General features: G+C 35.1%; 1 protein-coding gene across 1 annotated transcript in view; it reads left to right on the top strand.

Annotated features, from left to right (window-relative positions):
* LOC145668787 (uncharacterized) overlaps positions 1-13,231 on the top strand; it is a 95,467-nt gene that overhangs the window by 44,200 nt on the left and 38,036 nt on the right. The window lies entirely within an intron of this gene.

Genomic DNA, 13,231 nt, shown 5'->3' with positions numbered 1-13,231 from the left:
TCTAACAAAAATAGTTTCTTAATCCAAGTGGATTTCTCTGCACCTTTACAATAAAAGGTAGCATCTTGCAAACATAATTGATATACAAGGTTACGTATATGTGATACAGTATATCCATTTTTATTATTCCAAGTTAGTCCATGTAAGTTTGATGTTAACCAATCAACTTGTTTCTGACATCCTAAAGATAATTGATTGTATTCAATCGGAGATTTTACTAAACAATGAAAATTTACTGTATCATCACATGCAATTAAACAAAATTCACGAATAATAAATTCATTATTTGAAATCTTAAAACCTTGTATGTCGATAATGTATTGATTAACACATGGTGAAATTTCATGTTTACGATTCAACAAAAACGGAATTATTTGTCCTACAAATTCCATGTTGTTTAAACATTCTCGCGTTTTTCGTATAAAGTTTATACTTGAGATTTCACTATGATGTTCTTCAAACACTTCAAACAAATCAATAAGAGTTATTTCATTGGATAAATGCTGTACAGCAAAAGTTCCAGTATCATGAAGAAGCAAACACCGGTGTTGAAGATTCAACGTGCATTGTTCACAGGAAATAATATTTAAACGTAAGTATACATTTATAGTTTTTAAAATACACAGTTCACTAATATTATTGTCACTACAAGATACACAAATATAATCACCACCACCACTAATATGAGAATACATGTTTTTTAAACACTGTCACTTCAGTTTGCATACACACACGCACAATCACTTTGCAAAGCCTTTCTTTTTGTCTTTGCTTTCAAAAATTTTAACTAATTCACTCAAAAAATTAGGGTCCTTTTCTTCAATTAAGTCAAAAAAGGCTTCATAAAAGAGTTCTTGTGTAAATATGCCAATAATATGCGTTCTCGCATATATATAAAATAAGTCCTCTACTTCAACGTCCAGCAAAGATTTCAAGGCGCGATCTTCTAGTTCCTCTGGACTCAAAAACAAACAGTCATGCCCCATTTGATTAGCCAATGCTTCTGCGCATCCACCACAAATTAATATTCTATCAGTGTCCCAATTAAGAATTGCATCTATTACACAATCACGATCCACTTTCTGACTGGAACATGAACAGTTTAAACTCCAAAATCTGGAACTGAATCGGCTTAACAGTGATGGTGATGCAGGTGGCGTTGGCGACACCGTTGGAGATGGTGTCTCTGGTTCCTCCAATTCGCCTTCTTCATCCGAAGATGATGAATAAATTTCATCATCCGAAGATGATATATAGACTACTTCAATAGAGTCCGGGGAATCCGACCTGTTGTCGGTCTTTAACTTCTTAGTTCCCTCAGGAGGCGATGATAATGTCTCCTCCTCGTCGAGTTCGCTAAAAACTAACTTGCGAACGGGAGCCATAGCGTAATACATAAAACACTCTCCTGAAACTCTGTATTTAAGCGTTTACGTCACAACAAAATGACGTCCTAACAACAACAAGTTCATACAAGTATACCTATCACGTGATCATTAAAAATCTTGGAATTTTTCCCATGCGTACGTGACTAATCAAGGGCAAGCAACATTCCTGAATACAATAGAAAACTTTTAACGCGCACCTGTGTTCTACCTGTCCCCCAAACAAACAAGCTTTTCTTAGAAATTCCAAAACAAACATGTGCCTACGTGACTAATCAAGGTCAAACGACATTCCTGTCCACAATGAAAACTTTTATCGCGCACCTGTGTTCTACCTCTCCCCCAAACAAACAAGCTTTTCTTAGAAATTCCAAAACAAACATGTGCCTACGTGACTAATCAAGGTCAAACGACATTCCTGTCCACAATGAAAACTTTTATCGCACACCTGTGTTCTACCTCTCCCCCAAAACAAACATAAGCTTTTCTTAGAAATTCCAAAACAATCTTGTGCCTACGTGACTATTCAAGGACAAGCGAGATTCCTGTCAACAATAAAAAACTTTTAACGCACACCTGTGTTCTACCTCTCCCCCAAAACAAACATAAGCTTTTCTTAGAAATTCCAAAACAAACCTTTGCCTACGTGATCAATCAAGGTCAAGCGAGATTCCTGTCCACAATAAAAAACTTCTAACGCGCACCTGTGTTCTACCTCTCCCCCAAACAAACAAAAGCTTTTCTTAGAAATTCTAAAAACATCTATTGTATACAAATATTGTCAAGGTTAATGACATTCCTATCAACAATAAACCCATTGTAAACAATTAAGTATAACTCGTCTCAATGAGACTTAACTACTACGAGGGGTTTGTCCCACTTCTACTACGTTGATATTATATTGCAATGTACTTTACATATTCTATGATACCCGTATCCAGGGGGGTATCTAGGGGCCCCGAGCCCGTAAATGATTGCTGCACCCTAAAATTTTCAAAATAGGTTTCGCAAATAAACTATCATATCATTGGATCAGGCCCCCTAGCAGGGTGTCCGACCACTCGTGCTTTGCTTCTATTGTGATTTTTTTTGGTAAAATTTGGTTCTTTCGTTAGTAATAAGGTAACAGATTAATGCACAACGGATTTCTGTAACAAAAACATTATACCATTAGTCGGACACACAAAATTCCGAGTGTCCGACCACCGGCCATTATGGCGATCACTGGTGCCTAATGTCGGACGCAATGAAAATTTCCGTAATGACCAAAATTAAATAGCCTAAATGTCAGTATTTGTCTAAGAACTTTATTACTAAATAGCATACCTTTAATGTATGTTCTTCTTTTAGTGTAGGAGACCAAGTTATCAATCATATAATACTGAAGGTAAAATTGTTGTTTTTGTATTTTAATTTTAAGATTTTTTAAAAATTAAACAAGCGGATATTAGTTTTTTGAACAAAAAAACAATGCATGCCTGAATTTAATCTGCTTTTAATTTAGTCTTTTACATCGCTTTTATCTGTCAATACCACTCCGAAACAGGCCTATTTAAACTTGTTTACAGTTTCAAATACTTTATTACAAATTATTAAATATTGATGTTATAATCAGTTTTCTTCTCCCAGATTTGCAAATCTTATTAGATATGTGTGATACAAAAACAGTTACTTGGAAGATGAATGTGCTACACTTTGCGATTTGTTACAGTTATTGCTGTAATAAGGTGAGCTTGGTGTAAACAATGTTTATGCATCACATACTTTTTTTAGGATATATCATTACTGTGAAGCATTTTCTCAATAAATTCATAATTATAACAATTGAGGATATATGAATTTCTAATATAGTGAGAGGCGACGGGACTCATTATACATAAGCACTCCGAATAGGGAGAGGTGTAGAAATTCACTTTAATCAAGCATTCCGTCAAAATATAGGGCTTTCAAATTGGTTTGCAACCTTCTCGTAGTAACCCCTGTCAATTATAATTGTTCTTGGCTAACTGCAGATAATTTCAAACCAGAAGACATTTTGTAATTGTAATCACTATATTGGATCCGCCAGTTTGAATTTTGTAGTTTGGACGTCAAATTCTGAATCAGCTGTCCTTAAACAAACTGACAGTATGTTTTTTCCATATTAAATGATTGTTTTCTGTCTATGATTGGAGACCAACCCTAATGTTCAAAGGTGGTTTCTACCCTTAAATCTTCACCATTGCCGAAAATAAAAAGAAAGAAAAGTACGTCTTGATTATTTTTCGATGTTCTACAAGTGTGCAAAGCTTCATTCAGATCAGTGAGTGACACTTCCGTAAGTTTCATTGTCAGTGTCTTGAAAAAAAGAGAAAGCCATGTCCTAATCATGGTGGTAAAGGTCCACAACCATCTGTTTCTAACGAATTAAGTTTAGGTGATAGTGTTGATATGGAAGTTCTTTTAGATACAGAAACTATATTCCCCAAGAGTTAAATTTGTCAAGTAACTATACAATATGTTCTGAAATCGTCGCCACAGAAGAAAATTCAAATGTGAATGATAGGATAATTCCGGAAGACACTTCTACAATACAAGTTATCGAAAACCCTGTCTGTTCATCAGTACCCTTGCCTGAAGTTTCTTGTACATCTGAAGAAACGATTGCCCAGGGTGGTTGCTTAGTAGATGAACTCCACACAATTACTGACCTTAGATATCTGCCTGCCAAACACTACGTCAGCTGCTCTTTCTAAGCATATTTCCTCTAATTCACCCAAAGCTGTTCATCATTCTCATAGTTTTGGTATTATTCCAAACACATCCATAAATATTACATTGACTCCTGAAAGTTTTTCCAATCGTAATAACGACAATTCTAACGTTACATCTCTAGATTACACACATCCCTAGAGTTCAAATTTAAATCCACCAACTTCATCTAACATCCCATTTCCTGATTGTACATCAAATACTGTGGAAGAAAAATCGTCAAATTGAAATGAAATGAAATTTTGAGTTTTACGCTCCACGATTATGCTAATTAAGATAAAGGGGACGGTGATGAGGAATGAAATGGTGGAATGAAGAAAGTGAAAGGAAACGGGAGAACCCTGAGGAAACCCACGACCACGGTGTTTGTCCACCACAAAGTCCACATGGCGCGAGCGGGGATCGAACCAGGGACCCCAAACACCGGAAGTGAACCGTTGCCAAACTATGTTTCATCACCAAGCACTTTTTCAACATTCCCTCTCCTTTTAAGACACATCTCTACTATTCCAAACCTATAAAAACAATAAAAAGAAGAAGAGGACTGAGCGATAAAGAAAAAAGTGCTATGTCATCAGCAAAGTGGAGAGAGTATATTCGAAAGAAAGACACTGGAGAAAATAAAGAACGGAATCATAAAATGAAGAAGGCAGAACATCTGCAATCATCTGAAAGTCACACGCCTGAAGGAAACCTGGGAAAAGGTAAGAAGAAGAGCTTAGAACAAATAAGCAAAATTAAAAAGTGGAGCCTACCTAAAGAATGATCCTCTGACGAAGTATCTACGATTATGAAACCGAATTTCAACCAGAACTCCAAACAAAAATACGGAAATTTGGACCTTCGTCCCTAACTTTAAACCCATCAACAAAACAGAAATTTTAAAGAAAAATGTGTGTTTAGTTGTAGGTTTTGATGATGGTGCTGGTAAGAAGAGATTTTGGATAGGACAAGTTCTTGGACCGAGTAAAGAAGGGAATGGTAAATATGAAGGATTATTTCTTAGGCCTGTCATGACCAAAAGGTATTGTGGGTATATCTACGGGTATCGCAAGAACCCGATGAATATCAATTTTCCCCTGAAGATGTAGTAGGAAGGTTGTACACTCCTGAACGTTATGGACGAGGCTGGTACAAGTTCAACATTCACCACAAGGACTTAAAAAGTTAAAGTTGTTTGTTAACTTTTACTTTGCAATTTAGGCCTATTAAATATTTTCTTGTGTTGAATAATTTCACTATAGTCTGAAAAAAAATATTTATGTTATCTTTATTGGATTTAGGGCCTATTTGTGAGCATGTGTAACAGACATTGTTGGGTTGTATTCTAGACAGAATTCTTATAACTTATATAACTGAAGATGGTTTAGGCCTATATCTAACAGGTAAAAAATATTATTAGTTCTTTTTTATACCAGTGTAATTAATTCATTTCCAATAAATAAAATATTTTCGCATTGCTTGAATGTAAAAGTAACTATTTTAAGGATAGTCTTTTTCTATTGCTTTTGAAACATGTCCGACCACTGGAACGCACCTGTACGACCTCTGGTGAAAATTACTATTTTTCCGGAAAAAAAAATAATACAAAAATATGTGTCATATTGTGCGTTAGAATGTCTTATTTTTATTTAGAAATGTGCAAAGAATTAGATTCAACAGTGTGAGTGTGACTGTCATATACGAAAACGAAACCTGAAGAAGTTAAAGTGAAAATATCCCTTAACTGTCCGACCACTGCTACCTTTACCCTATGTGATATTGTGGTTTTATTAATATAATACCTTATGTAGTGCGATTTGAGAAAGTATAATTTTATGTTAGCAACACTGCTTGTTTATCTAGTAGTATTTCACACAACTTGGTACAAAATCTCAGCATTATATATATATATATATATATATATATATATATATATATATATATATAGAGAGAGAGAGAGAGAGAGAGAGAGAGAGGGAGGACTATATCAGCAGTGGATTTTTTTTGAGAGAGGCTTGAGGAACGACTAAGAAATATTTGTGTTGTACGTGCAATGCAAAAAAAAAAAAAAAAAAAAAAAAAGATCACAAATTTATTTCGGAAGGGGCTTGAGCTCGTTTACCACTCCGAAATACGCCAATTAGTCAACCGTTCCCATATTATCTAACACAGCAACGAAACAAATTTTGAGTGAAGGCAGTTTTAATAACTATTAATATTAACTCTTTTAAATTATGATGGCACAACACCTGTGCCATGGCGTCGACCTTCGGAATTTGCTTTATCAGTCTCTAGTAAAGACTTTTAGACCGGGTTTTTTGCATTCATTCAAATATGGAAGCATCATAGAACATATTTTATGGGCATTTTGCAGCCTCGCGTGCTCTGTCTGGGGGCTGTGATGTCACAAACAGGTACGATGGTTTAAAAAAAGGGTATATTTGAGAAGTTTTTTTTTTTAAATCCCTGACACATTGCTATTTACCCTAGAATCATGGTTTGTACCTCGTTGGTTTCGTTATGAGACAGGCTTTTGAAATGTATAACTCAAATTTCCCTATCGTGTACCAGAAGCGGGAAAATCTTGTCCAAAATGGATAAAAACGGATTTTTAAAGAAAAGTTTCCCTTTTCCCATCTTTATCTTTACAGGTACACGATAGCGAAATTTGATTGGCACCATTTGAAAAGCTTCCTTACGCTGAATAAAGTGAGGTAGAACTCATGTTGCTAGAGTCAACAGACGTGTGTCAAAAAAATCTCGATATCTTTATTTTTTTTTTCATTTTTTATACATTTTTAGTCAATTACTTTAGTAAAGTATCTACAGTATTATCACTATTTATTCTAAAGTCATGATACGTACCTCGTTTTCTTTTGGCATGAATCAGTCTTTCAAACGGAACCACTCGCATGTCTCTAGCATGTACCATAGTGGAGAAAATCCGCAAAAAAGGGAAATTTTGTCAAAATTCCCTTTTTCCCCGATTTGCGAATTTTCTCCACTATGGTACATGCTAGAGACATGCAAGTGGTACCGTTCAAAAGACTGGTTTTGACCAAACATAACGGTGTATCAATCATGTCTCTACGATAATTAGGGATGAATCAGGAAATTTTTATATAAAAATAGATTAGCCATTGCTCACATAGGTGAAAGCTGATACTGTTTGCACATGGGGCAATATTTTTTCCTCTCTTATTTTTCAAGATATAACATTGAAACTTCGTACTGTTATTACATATAGTATGTAGTATGTTTGAGAGTCTGTGGGTTGGCACAGGGGCCGGCCAGAGGGGCCCAAAATCGGGGAAAAAAGGATTTTTGATAAAAATGTCCCTTTTTGCAAATTTTCTGCACTATGGTACACGCTAGAGACATGCGAGTGGTACCGTTTGAAATACTAGCTCATGGTAAAGAATAAGAGGTACAATTCATGTTCCCACAATGACCAGTCTTGATGATGATGATGATAGTATAGAAATTCACTAAAAATTTATTATCAAGGAAAATATGTAAATCGGCTGTAGCATCAAAACTATTAACCTCAGGGCCACTCTTTTTATCTCATTCTCTTCACTATAAAGTAAAGTATTTTAGTAGCATTCGTATGATAGTATCCCATACCAAAGGGGAGATATTCGCGATAAAAAAGGGATTTTTTAAAAAGAAAATTCCTTTTCCCACTTTGAGCGGAAATTTCACGCATTTGGTACAATTTAGGAAAATTGTACGGACGCAGTTGGGAACACTGCTTTACTAACGGGGTATGAGCCATCAGTGGTGCCCACCCCCTTATGTCCATGACGCACCCCCCCAATTGTCTACCCGTAAGTGTTCTTCCATGAAAAAATCTTTTCGATTAATTTTTACACTCCCTGAAACATATTTCTACAGATTTTACCCCCCTAAATATTTCAATGACGCACTTTGCGTCATAGCCCCCCCCTTGTGGGCACCCCTGTGAGCCATGATCCTACGATAAATAGACTTGACGCAATAGATGATTGAGTGAAAGTCTACAAAATACCTCAAAAAGCCATAATTTAAAAGGGTTAGTATTCGAGTCGAGACCGAGACTTTTGAGACTGACCTAAGTCTTGTCTTGACCTATAGAGGTCTCTCTCGGTCTCGATCTCGGTACCATCCCTACATGCACTTATTGACATCATGCAAGTGTAAAAATTGTGCATTGAATGCTTTAATTAATAATAAACAAAGATCCCTATATAGAAAGCATTTACTCCTCTCTGTAACTACACATTGAATTTATGGCCCTCCCTACACTTCGTGCAATCTTCAGCTCATAGACATGTCCAGGGGGCGAACCCCCAGCGGCAGTTTTAGCGCTGGGCTGCAAGAGCCCAGTGAGAAAGAAAACACAATCTTTCACTATCCTCCAGAAGTCTATCCTGGATCCGCTCTTGTTTTAGTTTACAGGCGACTTATCTTTAAAAGTAAACTTATCGATGGCTTTTAACCTTATTACATCCGCCAGGGATTTGAACGAAATCGTAGGCTCTCACGTTTGTGGCCCTCCTAATTGTCACTAATTATCTTTATAAAGAATAATTTATACGTCGTTGGAAAGCTTATGGAACACAAATTCCAACGACATAACATTTATGCATTCCCGTTTCATTCGTCGACGAAGAACGAGAAACAAAAGTCCTAAAGCGTATGAAAAATAGAATTTTAAGTTTAACTCGTATACAAGAATGTAGGGATGAAAATTATGTTAGTTCCTCTTTTCTTCCTACGAGAAATTATTGTGTGTGTGGGGGTGGGGGGAAAGAAAATAAATCTTTTGGTTTACTAAAAAGAAAAGCGTAATGAATTTGTTTAATGCAGGAAATTTTCTCCAAAAATGTTATGCGTAGAATAAAAATTAATTGAACTTGACGTCGCCTCACTCCGTCTCCGTACACATAGTACCACGTTATGTGTACATCTTTTTGCTGCACACATCATATACAGCAATAATGTAATAGACTACTTAATTGCTTCACATACCATTTTTTAATAAGTGTACCCCAACGGGGGAATGGACCCCCAAAAGAATCTGCTGAAGAAAACACGAACTTTACCCTCTACCATGGGCGCCCACAAAGGGGGTCAAAAGTGGGCAATTGCCCCTCCCAGGATTTTCGAAAAGGTTGGCGTTTATACGCTCTTCTGGTGACAAATGTTTGAGTTTAATTGCTTTCAGGAGTCGGTGACTGCTTTTTTTTTTCTTTTAATCTCTGTTAACGGTGTAGTGTTCAGAATGGATATAAAACTTTTTAAGAGGCAAAGGATATAAGATGTTTTAAATAGGAAATTCTCGTCCTTTCAGACATCAGTGGATAAAGGAATATGGGTCCTGGTTATCATACTACTCTGTTTTAAGGAACCTGTGTGTCACACGTGTGTATTACTTATGTTCATCATGGTGTTCAGGATATTTTTTTTTTTTTTTGTATTAGACATTTTACTAACTGTAAAAAGTTTCACGAAACAGCACGATATCACATGAAATCTGAACGACACAAAGGGTCGCTTGAAAAGCCCAAATGCTTTTTAACCCTCTTTTGCCCAAGTTTTTCTTTCAGTTCTCCGATTAATTAAAACTTCATTATTATGAAGTTTTAAGATGAAAAAAGACCCTTAAGATGAAAAAAAAAGCAATAGTGTATTTCTTTCAGATGTAATATTGATGACGAAAATAATTCATGTTCCATTATTGGAACATCAGGCACGAAAGGATGCGTTTTAATATGAGAAACTAGGTTCTAGTATTGGAACACCAGACTAAAGTGTGGGTCATGTCCTTGAAACATTACACCGTAATAAATATCTCATGATCTTATATTTAGTTTCTACATGTGATACAAATGTTATTAGAGGAAAAAACATATTCAATTGAGATACAAATGCGGCTAGCAAAACTATATTATTTTCACATTTCAAAATTTCATATACTAACGAGGGAATGTACGACACAAGTATCTACTTGCTCACTACAGTTCACTGCTCCAGTTTCGCTCCTGAACCAAGCTTGATGAAGACGTGCCTCGTACTTTCCATTTATTTTCGTATTGTTCTTTTTGCACATTGAAAATCGTCCTTGTTTTACTGCATAAGAAACTCCAACATTCACATTTCCAACAAATGACAGTTTTTATTGAGTTTTACAATATCTCTTCAGCTGAACTTGTGCGGTTATTTAAGTCACGGCTTAAATTTCGGTTCGACGAATACCAGTGAATGAACCGTAAGTAGATTACTTGTATTGTGCCTTTTTTCCTGTCAATACTATCCTACTATCTAATATATTGATTATTTTTTATATATTTACTATATAGTAAATGAAAACATACTATGTGCTAAAGTGATCACTTTGACATGAAGAATTATGTGCACATGTCTCTTAAAGTGATTGTGTGTGAGAGAGTGGGATATATATATATATATATATATATATATATATATATATATATATATATATATATGTGTGTGTGTGTGTGTGTGTGTATCTTGCCCCCCTTGGAAAAATCCTGCGGGCGCCCATGTCCTCTACCCCTCCGCCGTGGTACCCATGTACATAAAATGTATATCGGTGGAAAGTTTCGTTCTTTAAAAGCACATTGATACCGAAGTTACCTTCCTAGCTTAATTAGAGGTTGAACTATTGAGGTTTAAATCCATAACGCAAAAGTTGCGTCAATGAGCGTTTGAAGGGTAAGTTTCTAGTATTATAAACCTCTCTCACATACATGATTTTAGAAGTACAAACTTCAACTTTTGAGTCAATTGAATAAGGATCCTGCAGTTAAGAAACCAGTAAGTAGATCACGACAATACTTTCATTTCACACGTGAAAACACCTTTTCAAATGAATAATTTTCATATATGTAAGAATATGTGTAATTTAACAGCGAAACAGATTATAATTTTCTCTTAAATTTCTCTGTACACTTATAGACTGCATAAAAAGTTAGGTGTTTTCTTACTCCAAACAAATGCCATTTATAACACACACTGCCATACTAGCGCACTTTTGCTATTAAGTAGTACAGTTGGAAGTGCAGCGCGTTTGCAGCGCCAGTTCTGGCTCTAATGTTAAGTTTCTTGACTGTATTTGAATAGCATACTCAAGGTGTTCCTGAAACCAGAAGTTAAAATCACGCTTTAGTACAATCTTAGTAGTACGATATTATCACATGTAAAAGTGTTTTTGAGTATCTAACACCATATTTATTCCCTTCGGCACTCATGTCGATCTCCCCCTAGTTAGCTGTTGTCCTGTAAAAGTAAAATTAAGCTCATATGTGGAATGGTGGATGATGTAGATAATAGGGTAAGTAACAATCTCAGTATCGGAGTAATACATTTATTTAATTTACATAAGTTCCTGTCATTATTTAAGTACGCTCCCTCATTCTACATACAAGTATTACTCCAAATTGGACCACAAAAACTTATACAGCCGTATTCAGAAACTTTGAAGTGTTATTAGTGTTGAACTAAGAGTTTCACTAACGCGTGATGCTAAGTATTTAGAAACACATTAGCTATGGTATCTACGATCGAGAGTAGCCACCCGCGATTTTTCCTCAGAATTATTCAGGCATTAGAATGAAACGATATTGATACATTTATTTTCAATATTTTTGTTTAATAATAGCGTGAAATAATTAAATTAGAAGCAAAAGACTTTAATATGGATTAACTTCAATTCAACCTAAAGAATCGTTTTGCTTCCAAATTGTTTTTCGAAAAAAGTAGAATTTTCTACTTTCTTTATTTTCAATACTTATACAATATTATATTATACATATAAAAATATTTATTGAAAAAGGCCTAGTTCATATGTATCTCCAAGTAAAAGGAGCCCAAGTAGTATTAGTGTAAGTTATTTTGTTTATCATCCCGTGATAGGTTAAGGGTTAATTTTCATATAAGAGGGAAATATTGAAGAAAAGCCGAACCAAGATATTTTAGCAGTTATGCGAGACAACGTAATTTGAAGATTTTCACAATTGTTTGATAGGGAAACATTTAAAGGCAATGACAACCAGTTGATTTAGTAACATGTGGTTTGCACATGCGTGTTCATAATCTATTTCTCTACTTGTTAAACGTAGCAGTTTATATACTAATAGAATATTCCTAGGTAGCGCGTCTGGTATTGACAACATTTAATATGGCGTAAGAAGTCAGTATATACTATTGCGTGTTATAAATTAACAACACTGCATAACTACGATTGCAAAAAGCAGAAAGCCCGCTAAAGGCCATGCAACTTATATAATCTGAAAAACACTGTAATCTGCAATCGAAAGTACTTCATTTTTTAGTTTAACGTCCCAAAAATATGTCCTTTAAGCTAAGGGAGACACATGATTAATGACGTGAATCGCTATAAAACGAAATGTTTGCACTTTACCGGAAATCGTACTCAGGACCACGTATACTAAAAACGTACACGCTAGCTAGTAGATCAGCACGGAGAGCTGAAATTACTTAATGTCCGAAATTAGTTTTACATTATTATTCAAGGAATTTTTCCTTGTACCTCATTTAGTGGTACTATACATTTTTGTAGATTTGTAAAACTATTTCCTACATTTTTCTCTCTCATGTAATCGAATAAGAAAAACATAAATGAAACCTACTGTGTCAAAAATGAAGAGTACGTTAAGACTGTGTAAACATTTGAGAAGGCATAGACGTTCCAAAACGCATATTTAATTCACTAATGACATATCGCAAAACTAGATGTATTATGGAATATCGCTGATCTTGCATTGTGCTGACGCAATCACTATGAAATAGGGGTGTAGTTCTGCAAATGTTTTCGCAAAAAAATGCGGGGATTGCAATGTAACGTATTTAAATTAGTACAACAAATAATTTTAATTCTATGGATCTTATGCTGAGTCGTTCTGACACATGATTAGTGCCATACTAAATAGTTCGATTAACATATTTCCTGTATTGTCTACAGCAGATTTGGCGGTAATTAGTAAGGAATCTGGCTCAGGACAAGTAATATGATTTGTTAAGTACCAACATAAAGTTATGTATTTAGCAGACTTTTTTTTTTTTTTGTCATTTTGTAAGGATGTCTG

Source organism: Thermobia domestica, chromosome 13 (genome assembly GCF_964235325.1).
Source record: "Thermobia domestica chromosome 13, izTheDome1.hap1.1, whole genome shotgun sequence".
In the NCBI taxonomy this organism is placed as follows: Eukaryota; Metazoa; Arthropoda; class Insecta; order Zygentoma; family Lepismatidae; genus Thermobia; species Thermobia domestica.
The sequence above is the reverse complement of the archived record's forward strand: the minus strand, read 5'-3'. Positions and strand labels throughout refer to the sequence as shown.